The 25,427-nt window shown below is 35.8% G+C and overlaps 1 long non-coding RNA gene across 6 annotated transcripts in view; it reads right to left on the reverse strand.

Moving 5' to 3' along the window:
* Window positions 1-16,480, reverse strand: part of LOC139079838 (uncharacterized) — a 95,012-nt gene extending 78,532 nt beyond the window's left edge. For 5 of the 6 annotated variants that reach the window (XR_011533797.1, XR_011533801.1, XR_011533799.1 and 2 more), the window contains exons 1-2: window positions 16,043-16,346; window positions 15,774-15,929 (exon numbers count right to left, since the gene is read on the reverse strand). This is a non-coding gene — a long non-coding RNA (uncharacterized lncRNA). Of the gene's footprint in view, window positions 1-10,582; window positions 11,203-15,773; window positions 15,930-16,042 lie in introns of those variants that run through there. The other variant, XR_011533796.1, reaches the window with a different exon arrangement.
* Window positions 16,481-25,427: the final 8,947 nt, after the last annotated feature.

A 25,427-nucleotide genomic window follows, 5' to 3' on the forward strand; every position in this document is an offset into this window, starting at 1 on the left:
TTGGGACCTGTCACCACTTTCTTTCCTATTTCTCCCTTTTGGAATCGGAGTGTGTCCTGTACCTGTACCACTGCTGTATTTTGGAAGCACATAACATATTTGATTTCACAGGTTTGTGGCTATAGAGCAATTTGCCTTAGAAGGAATTACACTTTGACTGTCACTCATATCTGATTTAGGTAATATGTAGATGAGACTTTGGACTTAGACTTTTGAGTAGATGCTGGAACAAATTAAGACTTTTGAAGTTGTGGAATGTAATGAATGTATTCTGTATGTGAGAAGGACATGAATTTTGAGGGACCAGGGTGCAGAAGACTATGGTCTGAAAATTTGTGTCCCTCCAAAATTCATAAGTTGAAATCCTAATGCCCAATGTAATGGTAAGGAGGTGGTCCCTTAGGAGGTGCTTCGGTCATGAGAATGGAACCCTTATGAATGGGATTAGAGCTCTTGTAAAGGAGAGCCAAAAGCTCCCTCACTCCTTTCACCATGTGAGGATGCAACAGAGTCTGAGACTTGGAAGAGGACCCGCACTTGACCATACTGGTACCCTAATCTCAGATTTCTAGCCTCTGAAATTTCAGATTTCTCCGAACTGTGAGAAATAAATGTTTGTTGTTAATAAGCTACTCAGTCTATGGCATTTTTCTATAGTAGCCCAAATGGACTAAGATTATATAAATTATTATACATATTTATAAAGAAAGAAAGAGATTTATTATAAGGAATTGGTTCACGCAATTGCAGAGGCTGAAAAATCCCGTGATCTCCCGTCTGCAGGCTGGAGACGGAAGAGAGCCCGTGGTTTAAGCTCCAGTCTGAGTACAGGAGGAGATGGATGTCCCAGCTTAAAAACAGGCAGTGAGTGAATATTCTCTTGCCTCACCTTTTGTTCTCTTCAGGCCTCCAATGGATTGGATGAAGCCCACGCACACTAGGGAGGACAATCTGCTTTACTCAGTCTATCAATTCAAACGCTCATCTCATCCAGAAACACCCTCACAGACATACCCCAAATGCTGCTTAACCAATATCTGCACATCTCTTAGGCCAGTCAAGTTGAAACATAAAATTAACCATCATAAGTCCACCCTTTGCCAACTTGGCACTCATACACATCTTCTTAACTGTACTTAATCTTTAAATAAAGGCAATAACAAGGTTAGAATTCTGCCTAACTTGATACAACTCTCCTGCATGTAACTGAAAACACAGTAACCCCTTCTCTAGAACAGGAGGTAAAGTTCCTGAGTTCTGTTTAGGCTTCTCTTTGGTATCCCACAACTTAAATACTCTTATATGAAATTAACAATACTTAAATATTATGATAATAAGTCAATAAATGTTATGTTACATGATGATGAAATAAGAGAGAGAGGGAAACAAAGATATTTCCTATACACACTTACATACAAACATATTTATAACAAAATAAAGAGGAACAGTTATAACAATTATAGTCCTTGTTTCTGGAATTACTTACATAGTTGTAGTTGTTATTTATAACTACGTTCTTCCACTATTCGTTCTATATTCTCTTTGCCTTCAGCTAGCTCTTCAGCTGGTCATGGTTCTTTACCTGGTGGGATGACCTAAACTTTCATTCCTAAAGGGACTGGTCTATTAGTAGTCCTGCCTGGATTCAGTTGTTGTAGTTTTCCTTTGACCTTAGTCACAGGGCGTGGTAACACTGAGAGATACCAAAGGGATCTCCTATATTACAGACATGCTTTCCTTACCTCCATTGTGGAGTAGGAACCTAACTTCCCTTTGATAGCTAAGATCAGTCACCCCATCCAGTACAATAACTCCCTTCTTTTCCTGTAGTTTCAGAGGTATGAGGAGTCCAGAGCAGCCAAGTGGTAGTCTTGACTTCCAGTTCTATAGCATCATTGTTGTGTTTCCTGGTGGAAGCATCCCTTCCTTTGGAACAAAGACTTCTAGGCCGACAGAGCATAAGGTCATGGAAACAGAAAGCATAAATTTTTCCACTGGATTGCTAGAGGGTAATAGTGAGCGACACCATTCCCATTTTCACTGCTTGATTCCTTGACCCGTGGATCCTGGCTATGGAGGAAACAGCACCGTATATTGGAAGTTGATTTGGAGCATATATAGCCTTCTGGTGAACCTTGCCCTAGCCCTACAAGGTATTGCCATCTAGCTGTGCTGTGCCTAGGTTGTCAAAAGGCCATTCCACTGTTTTGTTAAGCCAACTGCTTCAGGCTGGTGTGCAAAATGCTGTGAAGTGAATTCCTTGACCAGAAGCAATGCTGTGTTTGGTACCATGATCATGAATAAGGCATTCTATAAGCCCACAGATGGTAGATTTGGCAGAAGCATTACATGCAGGGAAGGCAAATCTGTATCCAAAGTAAGTATCTATTTCAGTAAGGACAAAACACTGACACTTCCATGATGGAAGTTGTCTAGTGTAATGAACCTGCCACCGGGTGGCTGGCTAATCACTTCAGGGAATAGCGTGATATCTGGAGCTCAGTATTGGTCTCTGCTGCTAGCAGACTGAGCCCTCAGCAGTGGCTGTAGATAAGCCTGCCTTGGTGAGTGGAAGTCCATGTGGCTGAGCCCATACATAACCTCCATCCTTGCCACCATGGCCACTTTGTTTATGGGCCTATTAGATGATGACAAAGGTGGCTGTAGAAACAGGTTGACTGGTATCCACAGAACAGAGCTTGATTATTAAAATACTCCTCTGTGGAAGTCACCCTCTGGCAAGCATTAACATGGGACACAGATATCTTCATATTTTTTGTGCATTCAGAGAGTCTATCTGCATACTTCTTCCTAAATTTCCTTGTCACCAATTTTTCAATCACATTCCTTCTAATTCCTGACTATGGCCCATGGTTTCGTATATAACTGCACATATGACCATTCGTCCTTCCAAGAAAAGTGATCAACCAGGTGCATTGCTCAAGCTTCTGCCCACTGGGAGAATTTGCCTTCACCTCTTTCCTTCAGGGATGTCCTAGAAATAGGTTTTAGCGCTGCAGCTTTCCACTTCTGGGTGGTGCTTACATATTATGAGAACCATCTCTAAACCAGACATGAGTCTCCTCTTCCTCTGTCAACTGATTGTTGGGAACTCTCCATGACACCTTAGGTGCAGGCTGAGAGAAAGAAGGTAGTGTGGCAGGAGTAGGGACCATGGGCATTTAGGCCACTTCTTCATTTAACTTACTTGTGCCTTCAGGGCCTGCTTGGGCCTGTATATGTCACTCAGTCATGTATATATCACTTCCATTTGATGAGGGAGTGCTGCTGGACATGCCCAACTTTATGGATTATTGAGTCAGACAACACCCCGTTCATGAGTGTCAGCTCAGGTCTCATGGTAACTTGGTGACAAGAAAATTTGGGGAAAGGTGTATGGATAGATGTCTCTGAACATGACTCCTTTCAAAACTGGGAGGCAATATGAAGGGGGAAATTTAGCACTGGTATTCAGATAGGGACTATTGGGCTCATTGAAATTTATATGAAAGATGTTAGCATGACTTATTTGTGTATATGTGATATTTGACACTGCCTAATGGAAAAACAGAAAAATTAAGTGAAAAGTTGATATCTATTGATCACACTAGGGCTTGGCAAGCAACAGTTCTATTGGGTCGTGTCACATTTTGGTGTGAGTGGGCGGTTGAAGCTGTGCAAGGCAGCTGAAAAGGATCTAGATTGTTTAGGAGTTAGATCCTTCAGTCTATAAAAATCTAATCCTATGTACCTGTCAGCAGAACTCATGCATTGGAGGTTGTCTAGAGCATATGATTGTAATACAAAAAACTTGTTTTGAGATTCTGGTGTGTTCCTTATCAGCTGTGATTTTGGGCAAGTTACTTTTCTGTGCTTCAATTTCATCACATGCAAAACGGAATTGACAACACATTTCTAAAAGATATAATGATAATAAGATAAGGCAAAAACATATCATGATTATACATGAACAACATACAGGTTCAAGTTATTCTTCCTTACATGACCCTAAATTTTTGTGCGATTGTATATATTTTCACAAAATTATTGATTACTTCTCATTTAATTTAGCGGACACAATAATAAAATCAATCAATCAATAAAATCAATAATAAAATCATTGTGACAGTAGACAATCAGTGGAAATCACTGTCTATCTTCTTGCTTCAGAAAATAAATGAAATTCCTGTTGAAAGAGAACTGACAGAATGAAAGACTAGGAAAGATGAGACTAAAGAGACAAAAACTAAATACAATGTGGGATCCTGGACTGGATTCTTGAAAGGACACGAGGGGAAGAAAGGGTGAAATTCAAATAAGGTCTGTAGCTTGGTTAGTGGTATTGACACCTGTTAATTTACTGGTTTTGATAAATATACTATGATTGTAGAAGATGTTAACCTTTATGGAAGCTGAGTAGAGGGCATACAAGAACTTTCTGTACTTTTTTCTAAGACTAAATAAAGTCTTTTTTAAAGTATTAACAAAAATAGTAGCTTTCAAGGCAAGTTACTTTAGAATTTAAATTATATCTGTTTGCTAAAATAACATGACTTAGGATATCCCTGAACTTTGATTTGACTCTAAGATATTTTTCATATATCAATATTTTAAAGCTATTCTGGGAACAGATTTATATGATGTGTTGAAAATCACTGGGGTGTTCCTGGGGATACATAATTAACTTTGAATCATACAGTACATGCACACATACACTCATAATTTGTGGGAAAGTCAATGGCAATGATTAAACATTATGATTATTATTTGAGCTAAAGTATAAAATAAATAATATAGGGTCTTATAAGGCTTTTGTAAATTCTGAGGATTATTTCACCCTACGAAGCATTACTGACAAGCTGAGACATTTTATTGGAGGTCATATAATTTCTCCGTTAACTAAATGTAATTTTATGTCTTGCTAAATGCAGTTAGACATCTAAGTGAAATGAGATATTTTAGATTTCTTTCTTGTTGAGCCTTTTTCAGATCTTAGTGTCTGTTTTCACTCCACCTTTATCTTTGTTATGCATTTGTACCTGTATTTGTGTGTGCATCTCTGTGTGTAGTTATGCTATAAACTAGCCTGAGAAAATGCTGCAACCACTCTTTGGGCTGTGTCTCCCCCCAGAGGCCCACAGAAAGGAATCTTTTCAAATATTGTTTCTAGTGATGTTTGCGTAGACTGAGAAGCATAGACAGACATGGTGGTTATAGCTTTTCATAGATTAATAAAATGATTAGTTAGTTGATAGGGATGCATCCAAATTATTTGGATCCTAAATATTATATAATTAGAAGCACTTTCTTGATGAAAAATAATAAAATGAATCAACAAAAGCTTACTAGAACTTTGGGTATGACTTATGCATTCGAGGGTACGTAAAGCCCAATCTTAAATAATTATAGTGTATATCCACCCACTATTCTTGATTTTCCATTTTTGATAGTTTTCTATTAATTTTAAGGCAAAGCTTTCCTAAAATTTAGGACAAGACATATGCAACTTGCTTATTTAACAGTTTGGGACAAACTATTTCTGAAGATAAACATTACTAGAGTTATAGTATATTGACATCAAATGTTTTAAGTTGTTACTATTCCTATAATTCCAGTTTGTTAATGATGTAGACAGAAAAGTATTTTCAACTGATCCATCTCTAATCACTGACATCAATTAACAGTTGCTTTGTGAAAGAAAAGCTTTCCTTGGAAACACCGTTGTGTGGCTCTATTTGACATTTAACAACAGTTGTATGAGGATTTTAGCCCAAGAGTCTTTGTCACATATCAAATGGTGATTCACTCTTGCCATGGCATAGCTTGGCTTTTCTCTTTATTAGTTCTCTCACCACTGCTCCCTCAAACCTGCCAGATACTTAACAAAGAGGCCAGTCCATCAGTTCTGCCACCTTAAAAACTTCTGGGCATTTCAAAAGCAGCTCTGGGAAAACAGCAAATCAAGTACTACTTTCAATTTTGCACCAAGTAAATTGCTTTTTAGAGGGGGAATAGACAGCTGCTGGGATAGGTAATGGGATGCAGAGCCTCTAACCTCCAGGTCGGCCTTTGCACCTAGCCTGGGCTCGTGGTGACAGAAAGCCATTAGCCTTTGATTGCTGTTTGCTGACCTGTGTGAAATGAGTTGATGGCTCCCATTCAGTTTCTAGTGGACAAGTGCATGGATCACATTTGGCAGCCTTGTTGGTAGTTCCAGAAAAATAGAGATGGATTGAGTAGGCTGTGAGGTTAAAGCACTGACCCACCAGATTAGGGTTGACTTTGCTTGAAGGGGAACTTTGCTCTTTCATGACCCATACTCCATACCTACTCAGTAGGTAGACTGATGAAACACTTAAGGTACAGGGAGTTTAAACCACTACTTTGAATATGTGCTAATTTTCCTTAATACCATGAAATGAAAACTTGATCTTATTTTTCAGAGTGGTTCTCTTCTTGCTGGGTGAATGCTTTGGAATGAACATAAAATTTTATAGTTACTAGTTCAGTCACCTATTAATCAACAAATATGAGTAAAGAAATGAGAAGAATGGCAAGTTTAATATTTCAATTGTTATTATTAATTCTTCAATTATTTTTTTTCTCTGTACTACCGTACCCTGAATTGTCCCTTTCCCTGAGAGAGAGGATTCACAATTCCATTTGTTACCTTGGTTCACGTTTTTCCCCTTGTCTGGAATGCTCCCTCCTTTGTATGACTTCAGGCTCCATCTCCTTACATCAGTCCCTAATTCAAGTCCAATTTTCATAATAAAGCCATCCCAGAATACTCCAAGCCACCCAAATTTAATTCTCCTTTGACCACTGTCTGAATCACAAAATTGAACAATTCATCATAGTTTCTCTGATCTTGTTTTCCTATTCATCCTTTTCCATATTATTCTTAACTTCTCTAATAGACAATATGTACGTTGAAAGCAAGGATAATGCTTTTTATTCATTCTGTCTTTCCTATGTTATCTAGCTGAGTAGAACTCACAGCAGACAGGCATTAGGTTTGTTAGATAAAATGTTATGCAATCTTCCTAGAGCATTTATTTCCCACACATTCACAGAAGTATATAAGCTTTGCAACTTTTATCAGTGCCACCTTCCCTTTAAATAGATAGGTATAGTCATAGGCATTACCCTTAGGAATGTAAAAGGCCCTGGAGAGGACGTAGAGTGGGAGATGGCACCTTTGTGTTCTTGTTACATAGACACTTAATAAACTGGGGCAAATCAGTAATCCTTCTAGATGTCAACTGCTTCATCTATAAAATGAAGACAAAAATAAGTACTGATTATCAAACTAGGTGGTTATGAGGAAAATAAAAGAGACAATGTATGGGAAAAGCCTTGAAAATAGTTATTTTATGTAAATTTCAAGATTTTATTAAGTAATATCTAAGTACTCGACATGTATTTATTTATTTGATGATGTACCTATGACTTGAATTGTTTCTCAAAAATTCATAGGTTCAAGTCCTAACTCCAAGTACCTCAGAATGTGTCCGTCCTTGGAATTAGGGTTGTTGCAGATGTAATTAGCTAAGTTTAGATGAGGTTGTACCAGAGTAGGGCAGGCCTCTAATCCAATATGACTGACAACCTTATAAAAGGGGGAAATTTGGAGATAGACACATACACAGGGAGGACAGCGTGTGAAGATGAGGCAGAGACTGGACTGATGCTCCTACCAGCCAAGGAGAGCACTGAATACCGTCAGTAAAGCAACAGAAGCTAGGTGAGACAGGGAGCAGATTCTCCCCAACAGCGCTCTGAAGGAACCAACCCTTCAGAAGTCTTGATTTTGGACTTCTAGCCTCCAGAACTGTGAAACAATAAATTCCTGTTGTTTGTCACCTAATTTGTGGTGCTTTTTCATGGCAGTCCTCACAATCTAATACAGCATTTTATGAGAAACAAGCTGCTTACAGACAATAAATAGAATAATCACGAAGGAAAGAGACGACCACTTTAAAACTTGTGTGCTTCAAAGAACGTTATCAAGAAAATGAAAAGACAAATCACAGAATGGAAGAACATATTTGCAAGTTATATATCTAAGAAACGACTTGTATCCAGAATGCATAAAGGACACTTGGAACTCAGTGAATAAAAGACAACTCAACTAAAAAACGGGCAATGAGTGGTGGCCGCGTGGCTAAGTGGTTAAGTTCACGCGCTCCGCTTCGGCAGTCTGGGGTTTTGCCTGTTCCGATCCTGGGCGTGGACATGGCACTGCCCATCAGGCCATGTTGAGGCAGCATCCCATATGCCACAACTAGAAGGACCTACAACTAAAAATACACAAATATATACCAGGGGTCTTTGGGGAGAAAAAGGAAAAATGAAATCTTTAAAAAAAAAAAGAAAAGAAAAAGGGCAACGGATCTGAATAGACGTTTCTCCAATGGCATTATACAAATGACCAATAAGAACATTAAAAAGGTGTTTAGTGTCATTATCTATAAGGAAAATTCAAATAAAAACCACAGTGTGATACTACTTCACACTCACAAGGATGGCTAGAGTGAAAAAAAAAAAAACAATAACGGATAATAACAAGGCAACAATCTGGAGAAACCAGAACACTCTTACACTGCTAGAGGGAAGTCAGAGCATTCGTACACCATAGCAACTTTGGTCAACAGTGTGGCTGTTCTTCACATAATTAAATACAGAATTATCTATGACCTAGCAATTCCACTCCTGGGTATATTGCGAAAGAAATGAAAACGTCTGTCCAAACAAAAACTTGCACATGAATGTTTACAGCAGCTTTGTCCATAACAGGCAAAAGGTAGAAACAATCCAAATCTCCATCAACTGATGAATGGATAAACAAATATGGTACATCCATAGAATGGAATATTATTCTGCTGTTAAAAGGAATGAAATAATGATAACTGCTATAACATGGATGAAACTTAAAATCATTACAGTAAGTGAGAGAAGCCAGTTACAAAAGGTTAATATGATATTAATCTATTAAATGCTATGTCCAGAATAGACAAATCCATGGAGGCAGAAAGTAGACTAGCAGTTGCTTCATCCTTGAGGAGTGGAGTATAGTGGGGTGAGAGCTAAAGAATACATGTGATGTTCTTTTCGGGGTGCCGTAAATGTTTTAAAATTGACTGTGATGATGGTATAACTTAACTGTGTATATAATAAAAACTATTGACCTGTATACTTAAAAATGTAATAATAAAAAAGTGCCTGAAAAAAAGGATATACTCAGATTAGGAGTTTTTCTCTTTGCCCAATTAAAGTGTGGGGTAAATGTCACCTCTTCATGTCTGGCTTTTCTTCTCTGAATTTCTCTCATTTTGCTCAATTTACATTACCTTGTTCTACTTACTTAACTGAAGTTAGTCCTGTTCACTAAGTCTCTATTCTTTTCTGTCTTAGGATGTATTACATTTGGTTAATACAATATTTCAAACTTCTTACACTGCAATGTAAAAATGTAGAATTTCTATACATTTCTGCTATGATGGATGTTCAGATGACATGTTTGGTTTTGTATTTTAACACTTTAATAAATTTTATATGAAATTAAAATCCTAAGAAAGCTTTCAGAAACTGCTGCTTGACTTTTGCTCAACAATTTAGCAGAATACGACCTACCGAATCAAGGAAAATGAAATTACCTCATAGACAGGAGCAAAGTTTGTCTTTGCAAGCTTGCTTCTCACATCTCTCCCAATGACAAGCCCCCCCCCCCGCCCCCACCCCCAGGAACACACACGTACACAGACAGGTCACTGATTTGAGGTGGTAATCTTGAAAGAGGACAATAGATAGAGGAATTTGGGAAACCATACTTCATGGCAGAAAGTGTTATGATAGCTTATTTGTAGAGAAGAAAACATGCCAAGGGCAGGAACTCCTTAATATCATTCTTCAAATAAGTGGTAGAGTTAGGATTTGAACCAAAGTAGCCTGGCTTCAGAGCCTTTTGATAGGGACCACTATACTTCACTTCCTTTCAACGTCAGCTTTGTGAAAAAGCAATATCTTTCCTATAAATCAGCAATAGCAATACGGAAATCTAATGCAAAATAATTCCCATTTGTTAACAACAAATTAAACCTTAGAGACCTTATTGATATACCTAAAAAAATTATGAAAAAGCCAGGTGAAAACCAAACCAACCAAACAAAAATATGTCAGGGAAAATCTACATTATATTCCTTTATGGGAACAGTTAATATTGTATACATGTCATTTCTTCCGAATGAATTTTATATATTAGGTTGAATCACAATGATTGCTATTTTTGTGGGTCTAAAAGGAGGAAAGATTAGCAATTTCAGATGGATCAATCTATGTTATTTTTATATTCTTTTTTTTCTCACAATCCCAGAAGTATTTTTAAATTGAGAAAGGAAAACTTAATCTTTAGGTCATCCAAAAGAGAAAATATATAGAAAAGGTCAAAAAAATCCAAAACAGTAAGCTAGGACTTGATTTACTATGTAACCAAAGATTTTGTAAAGCTGCAGAAATGAGAACTATGTGGTTCTGGTGCAGAAATAGAGATGTAGATTAGAAGAAAAAAATGAAAAAAGCAAGAAAGAAACCAATTTATATGTGGCAATTGAGTACATGAAGATGGCGTTTCAAATTCATGCAGAAATGACAATAAAAATTACGTTGTGGCAATAGGAAAGATAAGTTAAAGCTCACAAAAAATGTTTTCATTTAAAATGTACACATAAAGAACCTGCAAATGGAACAAGGATCTAAATGCAAAAGTCAAAACTATAAAAAAATTAAGAGAAAACATAGGATGATATTTATTCATGATTAGCATGGACACTTAGGTAAGACACAAAATCCAGAATTTACAAAGGAACAGGTTATTAGAATGCAGATTTTACAGCTTGTACCAAAACAACAGCATAAGCAATTGATTTGGAGAAACATTCACGATATACTGATGGACAGGATCACTAGTTCACAAATTTTCTTCATACAGTGCACATACATTCCAAACAGGGGTTTTAAATGTGTTGATGTGGTCAGAGTTGTTCTCTTGCACTTTCGCCATCACTATGAGAAAAACTTGCCCAAGTAGATAATGGTTTCTTGCATAAGACATGTGAAAGATACCTGAACTTGACCTCCAGAGTAGAATCGAGTCCAGTCGGGACCAGGCAAAATTTGCCAAATCCCAGACAATCTACAGACCTATGATCAAGAAGAGTAAATGACTGTCTTTGTAAGCTTGACATTCAGAGCTTGTTTTTAAAGAGGATTATAGCAGCAGAAACCCAACTAATACAATACAACAGAAAGTATTTGTAATTTTATATATATATATATATATATATATATATAAAAATATATATACACAAAGCTTCTATAAATCAACAAGAAAAGAATAACTATATAAAAACCTGGCAAAATATAAAGATATTATTAATTTTTTCTATAAATATCTGAATATATGTTGAGTATGTCACCCCATTTTGAATTATGCGTTGGAAAACTTTATAAATAAAATAAGAGATTGCAAATTGAGAAGAAATGTGTACTTTCAAACAGTGTTGTGGGAATGTAAAATTATATGTGCTTTTGAGAAAGTAACAATAGATGCGATTAAAGTATCAAGTATGCGCATTATTTGGCCCAACAATTTAATCCTAGGAATCTAGAATTCAGGAATATATGCCTGGGTATGCAAACATATATTTAAAAGGATATCCTTTGCAATACTGTTTCTAGCAGGAAAAAAACAGAGAGAGGGAAGAATTCATACATAAAATGGGATATGAGGTAGACCTTTGTGAAATTGCATAGAAGATTTCTTAGACATGTTATCATGTGCGGAAAAAATCACACAAAATATATATCTACTATGACTTATCTACTATGATTTATGTTGAGAAGGAACTATATGAACATAAATATTAGAAATAAGTTGGAAAGATAAACATTTCATAGGGTTTACTTCAGAGAAGTTAGAGGACTTAGAAGATTGAAACAGGGGTCACGATTTTGTGCTCTATGTTCTTAAGGTGATTCTTTTTCTTCGTACAAACGTGAAGGAAATATTAAAAATGTAAGTTATTTAAAATGTAAGTTAGAAAGAGTAAAAATAGGAAGTCATGTTCTCGAGGTCATTACTTCCTGGAGTCATTAAAGTGATATTTAACACATTGATTTCATGATAGCATTAGAATAAAAATATTAAAACTTATTAGAAGTTCTCAAATTTTAATTTATTTGAGATTTATTAAACGCATTTAAAGCTGAACAGTTCCAAATAGAGAAGTCATCAATCTCTGAATGCTAACACTGTAGATCATTTGTTTGAAGTGATCAGTCATGGTATTACAAAGACACAGTCTAAGCAGGGTTCTTGCTGTGCAAATTTCATTCCTGAGAATTCTATAGGGTAGCTCTGGGTGCAGAGCAATTATGAAAATTAATCTTCTGGTAATCCTACCAACTATATCATGAAATTATCAACACATGGTAGATAAGTCTTCTTAAATGCCATCTCTTATTCAGTTTGCAAGAAAAAGGCCAGCAGACAGAAACCCAGTAAAATTTTATGGTTTATTTTATACAATGCTAGTATCAAGTTCCCCATTTGAAAAAATGTGGAAGTTATATTAAGATATTGTCAATAATTTTTTCCTTGAACTAGATGTTGAAATTTGCAGTGGTTTCTTTCACAATTTTCAAAGATTATTTTTTACATCCTTTCTCATAATGTGATTTTGATCATAAAATCTTGATACCCCTATTAGTGTCGGGGGAGTTGCTAGATTGATCCTCTAACTTAAGCCTTCTGGGAAAAAAGGCCTTCTGTGTTATATCTATAGTATTCAATGTCTATATTTCAAAATTACATAGTTTCTTGTGAATCATGTTTTATACAATGCAAAATAGTTCAAATAGCCTTAGGTTTCATTCAAATTAATCTTATATTTATTTTTTCTATTCCTGAGATGTTTTTAATTCAAAATGTAAGATTATTCTTGTGACTTTATGCCTTGATTTCTAAATTCACAGATTTTATGGCTCTATTTCCATGAGTGTTTCTGTAATAGCTCTGTCTTTGTTACTGTGTACTATAAAAAAAGAAAAAAGCTATGCTCACAAAAATCGCAATGAGTGAAATTTTTTAACCCACCCATGTCGTGTCTGACAATATATCTTCTCATAAAATTCTTTGAGAAATTAAGAAATTTCTTTTGCATATTGAAGGAAATATTTGAATGAAGGAATACGTAAAATTCTTTTTCTTATGGCTTATAATATGCATTAATTTTTGCACAAACCTCATTTCTCAAGATCAACAGCGCACCTTTCCGAAACAAGAATGCAGTGCTATAAACCAAGGTTTATAAAATGTTATCAGTCGTTCACCCCTCATTATTTCATTGACACTCTTCTACTATGGAGCATTTATCAATTCCCTGAGACTGATTCTTACAAGGCTATCTGTAAATTATTAATTTAATCTCTTTCTGTAAATTTTACATTTCCAGACTATAGTTAAATAATACCTTTCCTTTTCTTATACTTCTCTTAAAATATGACTTGTAATTATGCCTAGAAGATAACATATATGAAGATATTTTTGAGATTTTTTGATCCCTGGTTCTTATGAATGGTGAGACTAATTTAAATAAAGCAAGGTGATATTGATCCAAATCTGTAGTATTTGGAAGTAACTTTCCCTCTCTGGGCCACAGGATCCTTCTCTATAAATGAGGGAAAGGAGTTAGGCGACAGACAAAGGTGGAGCAGCTTTCCTACCTTATGAATACAACTAACAGCTGAAATATTTTTCAGGAATTTTGTTTCTATTTACATAACAATATGGCTTAAAGAATATAATAGCAATTTTCAAAAATATTTTTATTTTATGAAATTTTATGTTGTCTTGATTTCTATTTTAATTGTATAACATAGTGTATTAGGTAGACTCTTTCAGAGAAACAGAACCAAAAGGATGTGTGTGTATATATATATATATATATATATATGTATATTTATGTGTAAATGTGTGTATGTGTGTATGTGTCTGTGTGTGCACATATATATAAAAGGAGAGAGAGAGCGATTTATTATAAGGAATTGGTTCACGTGATTACGAAGGCTAATAAATTCCAAGATCTGCAGTCAGCAAGCTTGAGATACAGGGCTGCTGACAGTTTAGTTGCAGCCTGAAAGCCAGTGGGCTCAAGACCCAAGAAAAGCCGTTTTAGTTCGAGTCCTAAGGCAGGAAAAGATCTATGTTCTGGCTCAGTCAGGTAGAAGGAGCTCCCTCTTACTCAGCCTTTAGGTCTATTCAGGGCTCTACTGCTTTCCTCAGTCTACTGACACAAATGTTTGTCTCATCCAGAAACACCCCCACACATGCACCCAGAATAATGTTGACCAAATGTCCGGGCACTGTGGCCCACTGAGGGTGACACTTAAAATTAACTGTCATATGTAGAAATACATATGAGTGTGCCAAATAAATGCAAGGGAAAATGACCAAAGAACTAGATACATAGAAGAGAAGCATACTGCTTGCAATGTTAATTTTGATGAGTAGCATCAATTTAATTGGCAGAGTACTTTATAGTGCAGTCTGTCTACCGAAGGTTCAACTACATTTCTCTGATTATGATTTCCACATGCCTGTCTCAGAAAAAAGAATATGCAAGTGTTTGGTTATCATTTGAAAACTGCCTATTAAACACTCAAGTGTTGACACTAATAGACGACAGGAAGGAACTGAGTGTTGGTTAAAACTGTATGCCTGTGTAAGCACTTATTTACTTAATTAATTAAAAGTGAAGTATGTAAGTATTGGATAATGGCAGGAATATAGGAAGAACATGAGTAGTACAGAAGGGAAATTCGAGATGCAAGGTTAAAAAGACTTTAGAGAAGGATGTAACTCTTTACTGTGGCTACACACAAAAGAAAATATTGATTGAAATGAGGGAAAATTTTTTAGAGTTAATCAAATTGAAATGCCACATGCAAATAACTGACAGGCTATAATGAAATCTAAGATCATAAGAAAATAAAAATTTTGATTTTGAGCATTGTATCCCTTTACTAAAGGCAAATACTCAAAATATTTTACATTTTTCACATTCAAAATAAGGCTTTTAAAATGTATTCAATCACTTAAATGACCAGTACCAAGTTACAGGGACAAGTTTGTTGACTGATTCTTATTGAACTTTCAGAAAATTGTATTCAGTTATGGGCATCAATATGTTGTTGCCCTCTCAATAATTATTCACTATATTACTAAGGGATATACCTATATATAAGATTCTAGACTGGATTTACACATACACATATGTATACAATTTCCTAAAAACTTATTAATAATGCTTATTAAGCTAAAGAGGAAACTTTTATCTAACTCCAGGTACACTCAGTTTTCATATTGTACTTTATGTGATGGAAATAAAAACTTATTTTACATTTATTTAGCAAAGAGACAATTGGAGACAGGAAAAAAAAAGCTTATAACAAATGTTATGCTTTGTGGAAGGTGATTATAGAAACAGTACTGCCTATGACAGTTCATGTTATAGTCAACGTAAAATTGGTATAGATGAAGGGACTACGTCTGAAAGAAAACAGGCTAAGAGATGTGAAGAAGCATGTATCGAACACTCAAAATACACCAAGTACTTTACACATTTTTTTTTAAATTTAATCCTCAGTTCAACTTAAATGACTGAAACTGTGTTCCTTTTAAAGTTAGGGGAAACTGGGCTCATTCAGCATACCTCTAAAGACCACACAAGGCTTGAAAGTTGTAGAGGCGGTGTGTGAACGCAGAGCTATCTCTCAGAGTCCTCACGTGATTCTCGGTGTGGTGTGGTTCTGCAGCCGCTACTGGATTTAGATGGCTTCTTGAAGAAATCTTACACAATTCCTCAAAGCTGTGAGAAAAAAGTATCAAGGAATCTTTATCAGAAGGGACGGCCTTCAGGTTAGACACAAAGATGCAAATTGCTTAAAATGGAAAAAAATAATCAAAATAGATTGATTTTACCAAACAAAGGGGAGTATAAATTTCCAGTGCTTTCTGGCCCCATCATGGCGGTCTCCTGACTTCATTTGGCGTCTCTCTTGAGAATCCCTGCAGTCTCGGCAACAACTTTCACAAATGTTCCGTTACTACTGCTTCTGGTCACATGGTTGGATTGCATCATTCAACTTCCTTAAAATCAGAAAGACTTTCCTGAAGTCCCTGAAGTTGCATCCTGTAGAACAGGGCCTGTTGTTGGCTTGCCCAGGTTTTATTCCAAAACGTTTCAGCAGCTCTCCCTGGATGGCCGTCACTCCTGGGTTGTTTTAGAGTTTGGATATCACCACAGATTTCTTTCTATAATTATTTTTGGCTTACTGTCAAAAGTGACCTCAAAAGCAAAATACAGAGATAGGACGCTAAGACCAATGGTTGTTGTAGATAGTTCTTTGGACGTATCCCTGCGCCCTTCCACCAGCAGAGATCACCAACTGTTGATGGCGTGACAACGTTTTCTTGGATGGCGTTTAACTATGTGCAATGAGATCTAAAACTGGAGAGAAATATCATTTGCAAGAGCCACAGGCAAAACAAAGTACTTAGAGAATTTATAGAGCTCGTAGATAATATCCGATACAGGGAAAGTGGATCACATGCTAATGGATTAGGTTTGTGAACTTATCTTTCGGCTCAAGGACGAGATGATTTTTTTCCCCCTTTCCAATACCACTTCTGCAACTTTATGCATCTAAAAGGTACTGCCTTCTCAGTTAGGTTTCATTGTCACAAGCAAGGAAATGCAAGGCTTTCCAGAACAGACTGTTAGTGCCCCCTATTGAGGTTTTCCGTCGTTCAGATCACTTCAGGAAAAGAAACCAGCATGATTTTTTAAATGTCTCTGAAAGAATTTTCTGCAGAGGAAATGGGAATAATTTTACACTTTTCATTATATATGTTTTCGCTCTTTAAAATGTATCTAATTACATTAGTGTAACACAGCTTTCCTTCCATCAGCTATAGATTTCCTCAGCTGGATGTGCTTCCAAGAATAAAAAAAAACGCAGAAAGTTAACATGATTGAAAAATGCAAACTCATTATGAAATTTCATAGATTAGTGCACAAACAATAGAGTCTTTGAACAAATAGCTAGAGAAATTCTAGTCAGCCTGCAGCACAATCAAATACTAAATCTTTCACAGTGATGCTTTGAAATAATTTTATGGTGTGTAACTAAACCAGGGAAAAAAGCTATGCTTGTACACTTGTCTAGGGTATCACATTCATCATTAATCATCCTTAGTTTTGTTTTCTTTTTCCTCCAGGGTTGCATGTTCAAAAGATTTAAGTTTGCAAGTTTTATTTCACCTATAGAACAGGATTTCATTCATTATTTTAAATGTGTGTGACTCTTTAATCTAAAAATGACTATTTAAACTAAAGTTGATGATTTTCAAATGGTGAACTTTGGAGCTAAGATGTGGCTTGGTTTTAATATAATGAACTAAGACAGACTCTGCAAAATTACTTATTTTATTTGCATTTTATTCTCTATCCACCAATTTTTTTTTTTTTTAAAGATTTTATTTTTCTCCCCAAAGCCCCCCGGTACATAGTTGTATATTCTTTGTTGTGGGTCCTTCTAGTTGTGGCATGTGGAACGCTGCCTCAGCGTGGTCTGATGAGCAGTGCCATGTCCGCGCCCAGTATTCGAACCAACGAAACACTGGGCCGCCTGCAGCGGAGCGCGCGAACTTAACCACTCGGCCACGGGGCCAGCCCCTATCCACCAATTTTTTTTAAAAATTCACTTTTGCCTTTATCCCAGTTGGAAGCTCTTAAACCTTTTAATGATAGTTTGGAGAGAATGCAATTTAGCTGTATTAAGGACTTTGCTTTGTATACGAGACGAACAACCTTACCCGTAATGCAATGAGGCAAGTAGAGACGATAAATAGGAGCGAGACAGAATAGATACAGCTCTAATGCCTTACTGAGTCATCTTTTCTCTTTGGTTCTTCTTTATTATACTTTAAGTGACTATTCAGAACACTAGAAATATTCATTTTAAATGTACCAAAACAAAAAACCCGAACCAAGAGCAAATACAAACTATCTGAAAAATTTTCTTTGTATTGACTTACGAGATTATAAAGCACCAGCTCTCTGACTCCATTTACCAATGTAATAATCTAAACTTTTAACTCTAGCTTTTCCAGGTAATTCTATAGATAATTATGGTTTCAGTCAATCATAAAAAAACATTTCCATAGGCTGCTCTCTACACTTTGTACAGCCTGCCCTCAGTAATTTTTGCTTTCTAAATAATTCTTTTTTTAGCTTAATATTGGCTACTAACTTATATTCAAACTCTTTCCATGTAACTCTAGATATCTTTCATCCAAAGCAATTTGCTCAACTTTTATATTTTATTTATAATCAGTCTTATTTTTCTCTGTCTCTGAGAAAGCTAATCCTGGAATAGAAAAAGAGGTATTAATGTAATTTTTTATTTCCTTTTTACTACTATTTTCTAGGAATAAATCTTTCTGGATTTTAAAAGCTGTTTTCATTTAATCATGTCAAAAATTCAATAGGTTCTGAACTAGTCATTTCTAGCCAACGAAGACAGTCAATTTTAAATGGATCTTGTGAACAGAAAGCAAAATTTGATCTCCTACAAGGCTCTCGTGTCTTTGTTTTAATGTAGTTGCAGAGAAAAGAAATGACCCCTGAAAACTCTTGAATCCAGCCCTGTGAAAATTTACATGGCCTTCACTGTGGATGAATTCTTAACCATAATTCCAAAAATATAAATCTATAAATGCAACATGGTGCAATGTTAGACGAAATGCCAAGGTGTTTGGAAGCTTACATGATCCATCTGAATGTTTTCTTTTACTTTGTTGATATTTTCTAAATTTTCTGAGATTAATATGCTTTTGAAAAAAACTTTGTTTTGAAAAGTATTTGAGAGTCATGTCCTTTGCTCTTGCTATCCAGCCGTAGGTCCACATTTTAGTACCTTTCTATAGTCATCCATTTTACATCTGCTGACAAGAAGAATGATTCCAAACAGGAAAAAGCGGTAAAAAATGGATATTTTCTTTTCTTATTTCATGTTTATCAAGTAGGCACTAAACATACTAAGTCAAAACGCACCAATACCTTTACAATGTGATGCTTTTGACTGTGAATTATACAGAAGGTTTACATGCTACCATGAAACATTAAGAATAATAGGCCTGTTTTAAATCAATAAGACTTCATGTTCTATTTTCTTTTTTCACGTTGACTTCCATTACAATGAAACCCTTCTGGCATTTTATAGCCATTAAATAGGACAAGAATATTCTCTTAAAAAATTATTAAAGATTTTTTAGATTTAACACACATAGACAATAAATCTTCTTTGTCTATAATTTGACAGTTTTTTTTTATTATCTTTGCAAGTAGAACTGTTTTTTAAAAAATCTCTTTATTTTTATAATGAAGTATAATGAGCAAAAACCTCTATGTCACTGATCTGGAAGTTCTTTTGGCTGTGAATTCTTATCAGAAAAGAAAAAGTAAATGAAGAAATATGCATGTTTCTTTTTTTTTTTCCTGATACATTCCAAACAGCAACAGAACACTGCCCTCATGGTGTTTATTTTATAGTAGATTTATATGCTACTGTCAATTTGTATATTAAATATAAAAAGAGCTTAATTACTTTATTTAATGGATGACACCATTATGTATTCATTTGGTAATATAAAATGCTTATAGTTTTATTAATTTTCACATTTTACAGCATTTCCTTCAAGGATGCCACCTGTATTAATATAATATTGCCACTTTAAAAATCGCTGTACACAGGCAAAAAAAAATTGCTGAAATTATAACTTTTCTGAGTAAGCCTTCTTTCTAAAGAAAACTGTGTTAGTGTTTTTTATAAACCATGTAAATAAGAGTAAGTGAATTCTGGCAGTGAAGACACACATACCTGAAAGGAGAGGTGGTTTTCCTTCATACTTTATGTTTGGCAAAGTATTAAAGTTGTTGAGATTTCTCTTCTGTTTTGTAAGCCATCTGGTTGTAATGAAGCTGCTTTGAGAGGTATGTAAGGATAAGCCAAATCAAGGAAATTTAGATTTATTTTGGATACATAAACTTCTTATGGGCATCCAAAAGATAGTTTAATTAGGCGTCTGTAGTAGACAAATAGCAGTAGACCTAGGTTGGGGCTACTTCCTTCCTTCCTGTTCTTTCCTCTTTGCCTTTTTCCTCTTAATTCAAATTCGTATTAGTGAATTTTTTTACCAAGGTTACGTTTTTGAGCCAAGTCATAAATTACTAGCCAGCCTATAAATAAACCAAATTTGGTTTATGCAGCCTGGGCTTATAGAGAGTTGAGGAGAATTTAGTTTGCCATGAAGGTTGCATTTCCATATAAAAAGGAGTTTGGGATGTAAATTTACCCAGAAAGAAGTATGGAGAAAAAGACACCTTAAAAATAGCTACTGTGATTTGTTGTGGCATTTGTTTATTGTAACAACAGTCCTCATATATTTCTTTCGTTTTAATATCAGTCCATCATATTCAGTAAAGTAAATGAAGAAAAATATTTCTTCCCACCAATGGGTTTCAGTCACTTTTATTAGGTTTAACCATACTAGACAATATTTTTTAATCTACAGAAACGGCAATTTGATGTGACTCAGCCTGCTACTAAGAACCAATGTAATCCTGTATTACAGAGATAGCTCGTTATTCTTGTCACGCTAAAGGAACTTTAAAAAAGGGTGTTTGGCTATTAACAACAGTCTTATTTTTAAAACTGGAGCAATGGATAATTAATGCCATCTTATACTGTATCTCTGTACTGTTTCTCCGCTTTTCAGAAACTTATTCAGCTTCCATCTCTCTTCAACCATGTAAAATTATTTCAGTAACTACCAGCAACTAAAGGTGAAACTGGTGCGTTTGTTTTGTTCTTCCTGTGCTGGTGTCAAAGGCTGTTAAGGCACGTACGTAAGATCTGAGAGTAAATAAACAAATTGAAAATACCGACATTCAAACATTTACAAATAATTTTCCTCATTATCACTTTCTTTCTGAACTCCTAATCAAAATGGAGGTTGGTGCCCATCAAGTAATCAATGGATAAGTAAAGTGTGCTATATCCATACAAAGGAATATTATTTGGTAATAAAATGATATGAAGTACTGCCGTATGCTACAACATGCATGAACCTGCAAACCATTAAACAAGTCAATGAAGCCACTCACAACGGACCTCATAGTGTAGAATTACATTCACATGAAATGTCTAGAATATGCAAATCTGTAGAGACAGAGAGTAGATTAGTGATTGCTTTTGACTGGGGAGGATGTTAAGCAAGAATGTAATATGTTTTCCAAAAAGACTAGTACATAAAACATTCTGGAGGTAAAAGAGTCTAAGGAAAGGTATATATTTTTAAATATATTGCAATAAACTGAAAGACAAATTACTGAATTTCTAGATTAAGGTAGCAATCATAGATAGGAAATGGAAAGATATTATGTGAATTATCAGGAATTAGCAATTGGTAGATGTGATGGTCAATAAAGAAATACAGTCAAGGTGATCTGGAGATTTCAACCCTAATGACAAAGAGGATAGTTGGACCATTTATTAACAGACATAAATTTGGTGATGGTAGTGGTGTGTATATGTGTGTGTATGTTTCTGTGTGTGTGTGTGTGTGTGTGTAAGACAGAAAGAGAGAGTAAACATAATGAGTGAGAGATCTAGAATAGCTTTTCAGAATAGTTATGATGGACATTTCAATGGGAAGTGCAAGAGTAGCATGGGAAAATGGAGGGCTAGACGTAAGGAAATGGAAATGACTCACAGATAGAGGAGAGTTGAAGCTAGAGTGTTAGATTCTATTTCCCAGGCACTAAAAAGAAGAGGAGAAAATTGAGAATTTATTTTTTTGGAGTTCTCCTATTGACTGAGTGTAAAGAAGGAAAAAGATGATCCAGTAAATAATACTCAGGGAACAGTCAGAAAAGTAGAAGAAATTCCAGGATATTATAGTGTTGTGGATGTCAAACAAGATAGTTGATGCAGTCTCAAGGAATGGGGAGTCCAGAACTACAAGACCCAGCTACGTATTTTTATATACCTAAGATCTTCTAATAATTCACTGAATGGGTTCTCACACATCGTCTTTTCCACTGATAAAAATATAATCAGTTTCTAGTCATGCTCAGCTGAGGACGCTTTTGAGAATGAAGATGATGGTGACAACTGAAGATGGTGCCAGAGTTGTGGGAGATATAGAATGGCAAAGAATCCACGGAGAATTATAAACATCACAGGATGACAAAAAGAATATTTTCCATTTGTCCCACCTCACTGGGAACTAAATATGGGGCCATAAGCAAGTCCTTTAGCTTATCTCTACCATCTTTTCCTCATGTGTGAAAACATGCCGTTTTAACTTATTCTCTAAGATTCAGCTCAGGACTTACAAACTTTTAATCTTCAACATAAGAATTTCCAAAGTATAAAGACAAACTTTAAAAGACTTCTTAAACCTAAAAAATAGAAGTTACTTAACACCTCAAGACTAGCAAACTAAAATTGCTTCTTCTCATAAAATACATAAAATGACAAACGCAAGCCAATTGAAGCAGCTATCAAATAAAAATTGGAATTTTGTTCTCAGAATAACTTTTATAATAACTACACACAGGGTACAGGCCAGATAAAATTATTAAAGTTTTATTTAATAGCATGGATGCATGTCAATTTCCCTTATAATTCACTTTTGCAATTTCAAAACACTAGTTAACCTACATGGAAAGGGTCAAATATTTGAAAAGTTGACTTGATGTATGTATGCTGAAGGTAAATTATGTTAAGAAACTAGTAGAGAAATAAAACCATGATATGCATTCTCAAGTGTCACCATGAGCATTTATATGAAACATATGTAGATTTTATTCTCCATGTATAAAATATTTTTAAATTTTTCATTCAAAACAATACTCAGAAACAAATAAATGGAGTTCAGTGTGACCTATTTATTCATGCAATAAACAATTTGAGCCAAATAATGGTAACATGGAAGTTTGAAAGTCTTTTCTTCTTGTTTATATGCTTTATATATAACTACTTAATAATATATGATCATGGCTTATCACAACCTTATATAATGCCTGCATTATAATAGGGACATACTGGAATTTAATTTTCTACAAACAAGAAGTTCATCTACACATAGTAATGAATTTTTATTTAAGAATTTCAAGATGGTTTTGTTGTTGTGTTTTTTCTTTTTTTTGAGGAAGATTAGTCCTGAGCTAACATCTGCTGCCTATCCTCCTCTTTTTGCTCAGGAAGAGTGGCCCGGAGCTGACATCCGTGCCCATGTTCCTCTGCTTTATATATGGGACGCCTACGACAGCATGGCTTGCCAAGCGGTGCCATGTCCACAACTGGGATCCGAACCGGCAAACACCAGGCTGCTGAAGAGGAACATGAGAACTTAACCGCTGAGCCACCGGGCCGGCCCCTCAAGATGGTTTTCATTACTGGGTAATCATTTAATAATAGAGACTTCAGTGCTAACCTAAAGTTTGAAGTCAGGGGATAAATTTCTGATTTGATTAGAAAATTCCCCAAATAATCTCTCTCTTAAAAATAGAGGAAAGTTTTAGGAAAAATTGACGTCATAAATGTATATGATGTGGCATGTCTAACGAATACCAGAAATTACATATACGTTTTAGATGTCTATTATTTAAAAAGTGGTACACACCCAGTTACAACCCTCTCACTCCTAACAGAAAACAAATTCAACAGCAACAATGCTAAAACTTCAATGAAAATTCTGCAGAGTGATATGGCAGTAAATTAACTCAAGATTAGAGAAGCAAGTCCTTATATGATCCCAAGATACTTTTACAGTCTGCTCACTACACACGTGGAGGGTCTCTCTGCTCTGCTAGGAAGTGGGCAGCATCACTTCCTGCTACAATGGTAAAGAGAAGCTAATTAGTAGAATGTACGCTTATTTTTTTTAAGGCTTAGAATTGTTGGAGACACTCATTACCTAGGCCAACAGTTCATGTGTTGAGCCATGCCATCAATGCTAAATGGATGAAGACTTTCCTGGGCATCGGCAGTGATCTATATGAGTGGCTACATTTGCCAACTGGACAAAAAGAAGAACTGCGTAACCAGAACTTAAAGACAGGAGGCCAAAATGAAGACCACACATATGGGTCCCAGAAAACCTTCAGATTTTAACTCATCTGTAGCCTGAAAAGCTACCTGTACTCTGTCCAAGGGTACAGGGATCTTTAGCATGATGATGTTTTCCTACTGAGGCGTAATGATGAGCCCCCTACAGTGCAGTAGTTTAGATGAATGTTTCGAAAGTAATCTCTGCTCCCTCCCTTTTCCGTAGGGGGAGTGTAGTGCCTACTCCTTCTGATAATGAGTTTTGTCATGTGTTTTAATTTTGCCATTGAATAATGAGCTGAAAGGGCAGTTTACGACAGTTATGAGCTGAGGCATTAGGAAATATCACGTGTTTCACTTACCCACTTCTTGCTCCCTATTCCCACTTCTTGATCCCTATCTTTGCAAGATCCCGTAAGCAGATTCTCTCCCTTAAATCTGGGCCCCAGAAGGAGCCACATGGGGTAGATTCATGGTCTGAAGCAAAGCCCAGCTGAACCGCAGCCTAAAGCAGAGCTGCTCCAACCAACTGCACGGTTGTTATTGTTCATGCCACAGAGATTTTACGTCTTGTTGTTACACGACAATAGTTGACCAATATACCCAGATATATTGACTTTGCTGCATTTGTCTTATGTTTGGTCAAAGGCTGAGGACATGATATGAGAAGCCAAGGAACACCGCTGAACTGTGGAAGACCTGCTATACCTTACTGCTGTTGGCTGACGTTTCCTGGTGCCAGGCTCAGAGAGCCTACAGCTCACTGGATGTTCCTCGTTTGATTGCTTCAGTAGTATTTCTTCAGCCCAGGGTCTAAGCTTAGTCATGGATATTTCAAGAACCTACTTGAAAAGAGGAGATTCCAGAGAGGACATCACCGTTCTTTCTGAAGATAAGTGCAATATTTTGGCTGACTATTTTTTCGGGAAATAGAGACAGAAGTTCCAGTACCAGCTAAAGCTGGTAGAATTTAGTGATTTTTATGTAATAAGCCAAATTGGTGTTAACTCCTAGGCACCTGATAGACCTGAGAGAGCCAAATGTACCCCTAATGGTCAGCCTTAATTGGCCTAAGTATGAGAGTTTTAACTAAGCCTTTGATACTCTCCTCTGATTAAAATCTTTTAATGGCTTCCACTTGTATTAAAACAAACAAAAACAAAAAACCAATGAGCTCATTCCTTGGC

Source organism: Equus przewalskii, chromosome 27 (assembly GCF_037783145.1).
Source record: "Equus przewalskii isolate Varuska chromosome 27, EquPr2, whole genome shotgun sequence".
In the NCBI taxonomy this organism is placed as follows: domain Eukaryota; kingdom Metazoa; phylum Chordata; class Mammalia; order Perissodactyla; family Equidae; genus Equus; species Equus przewalskii.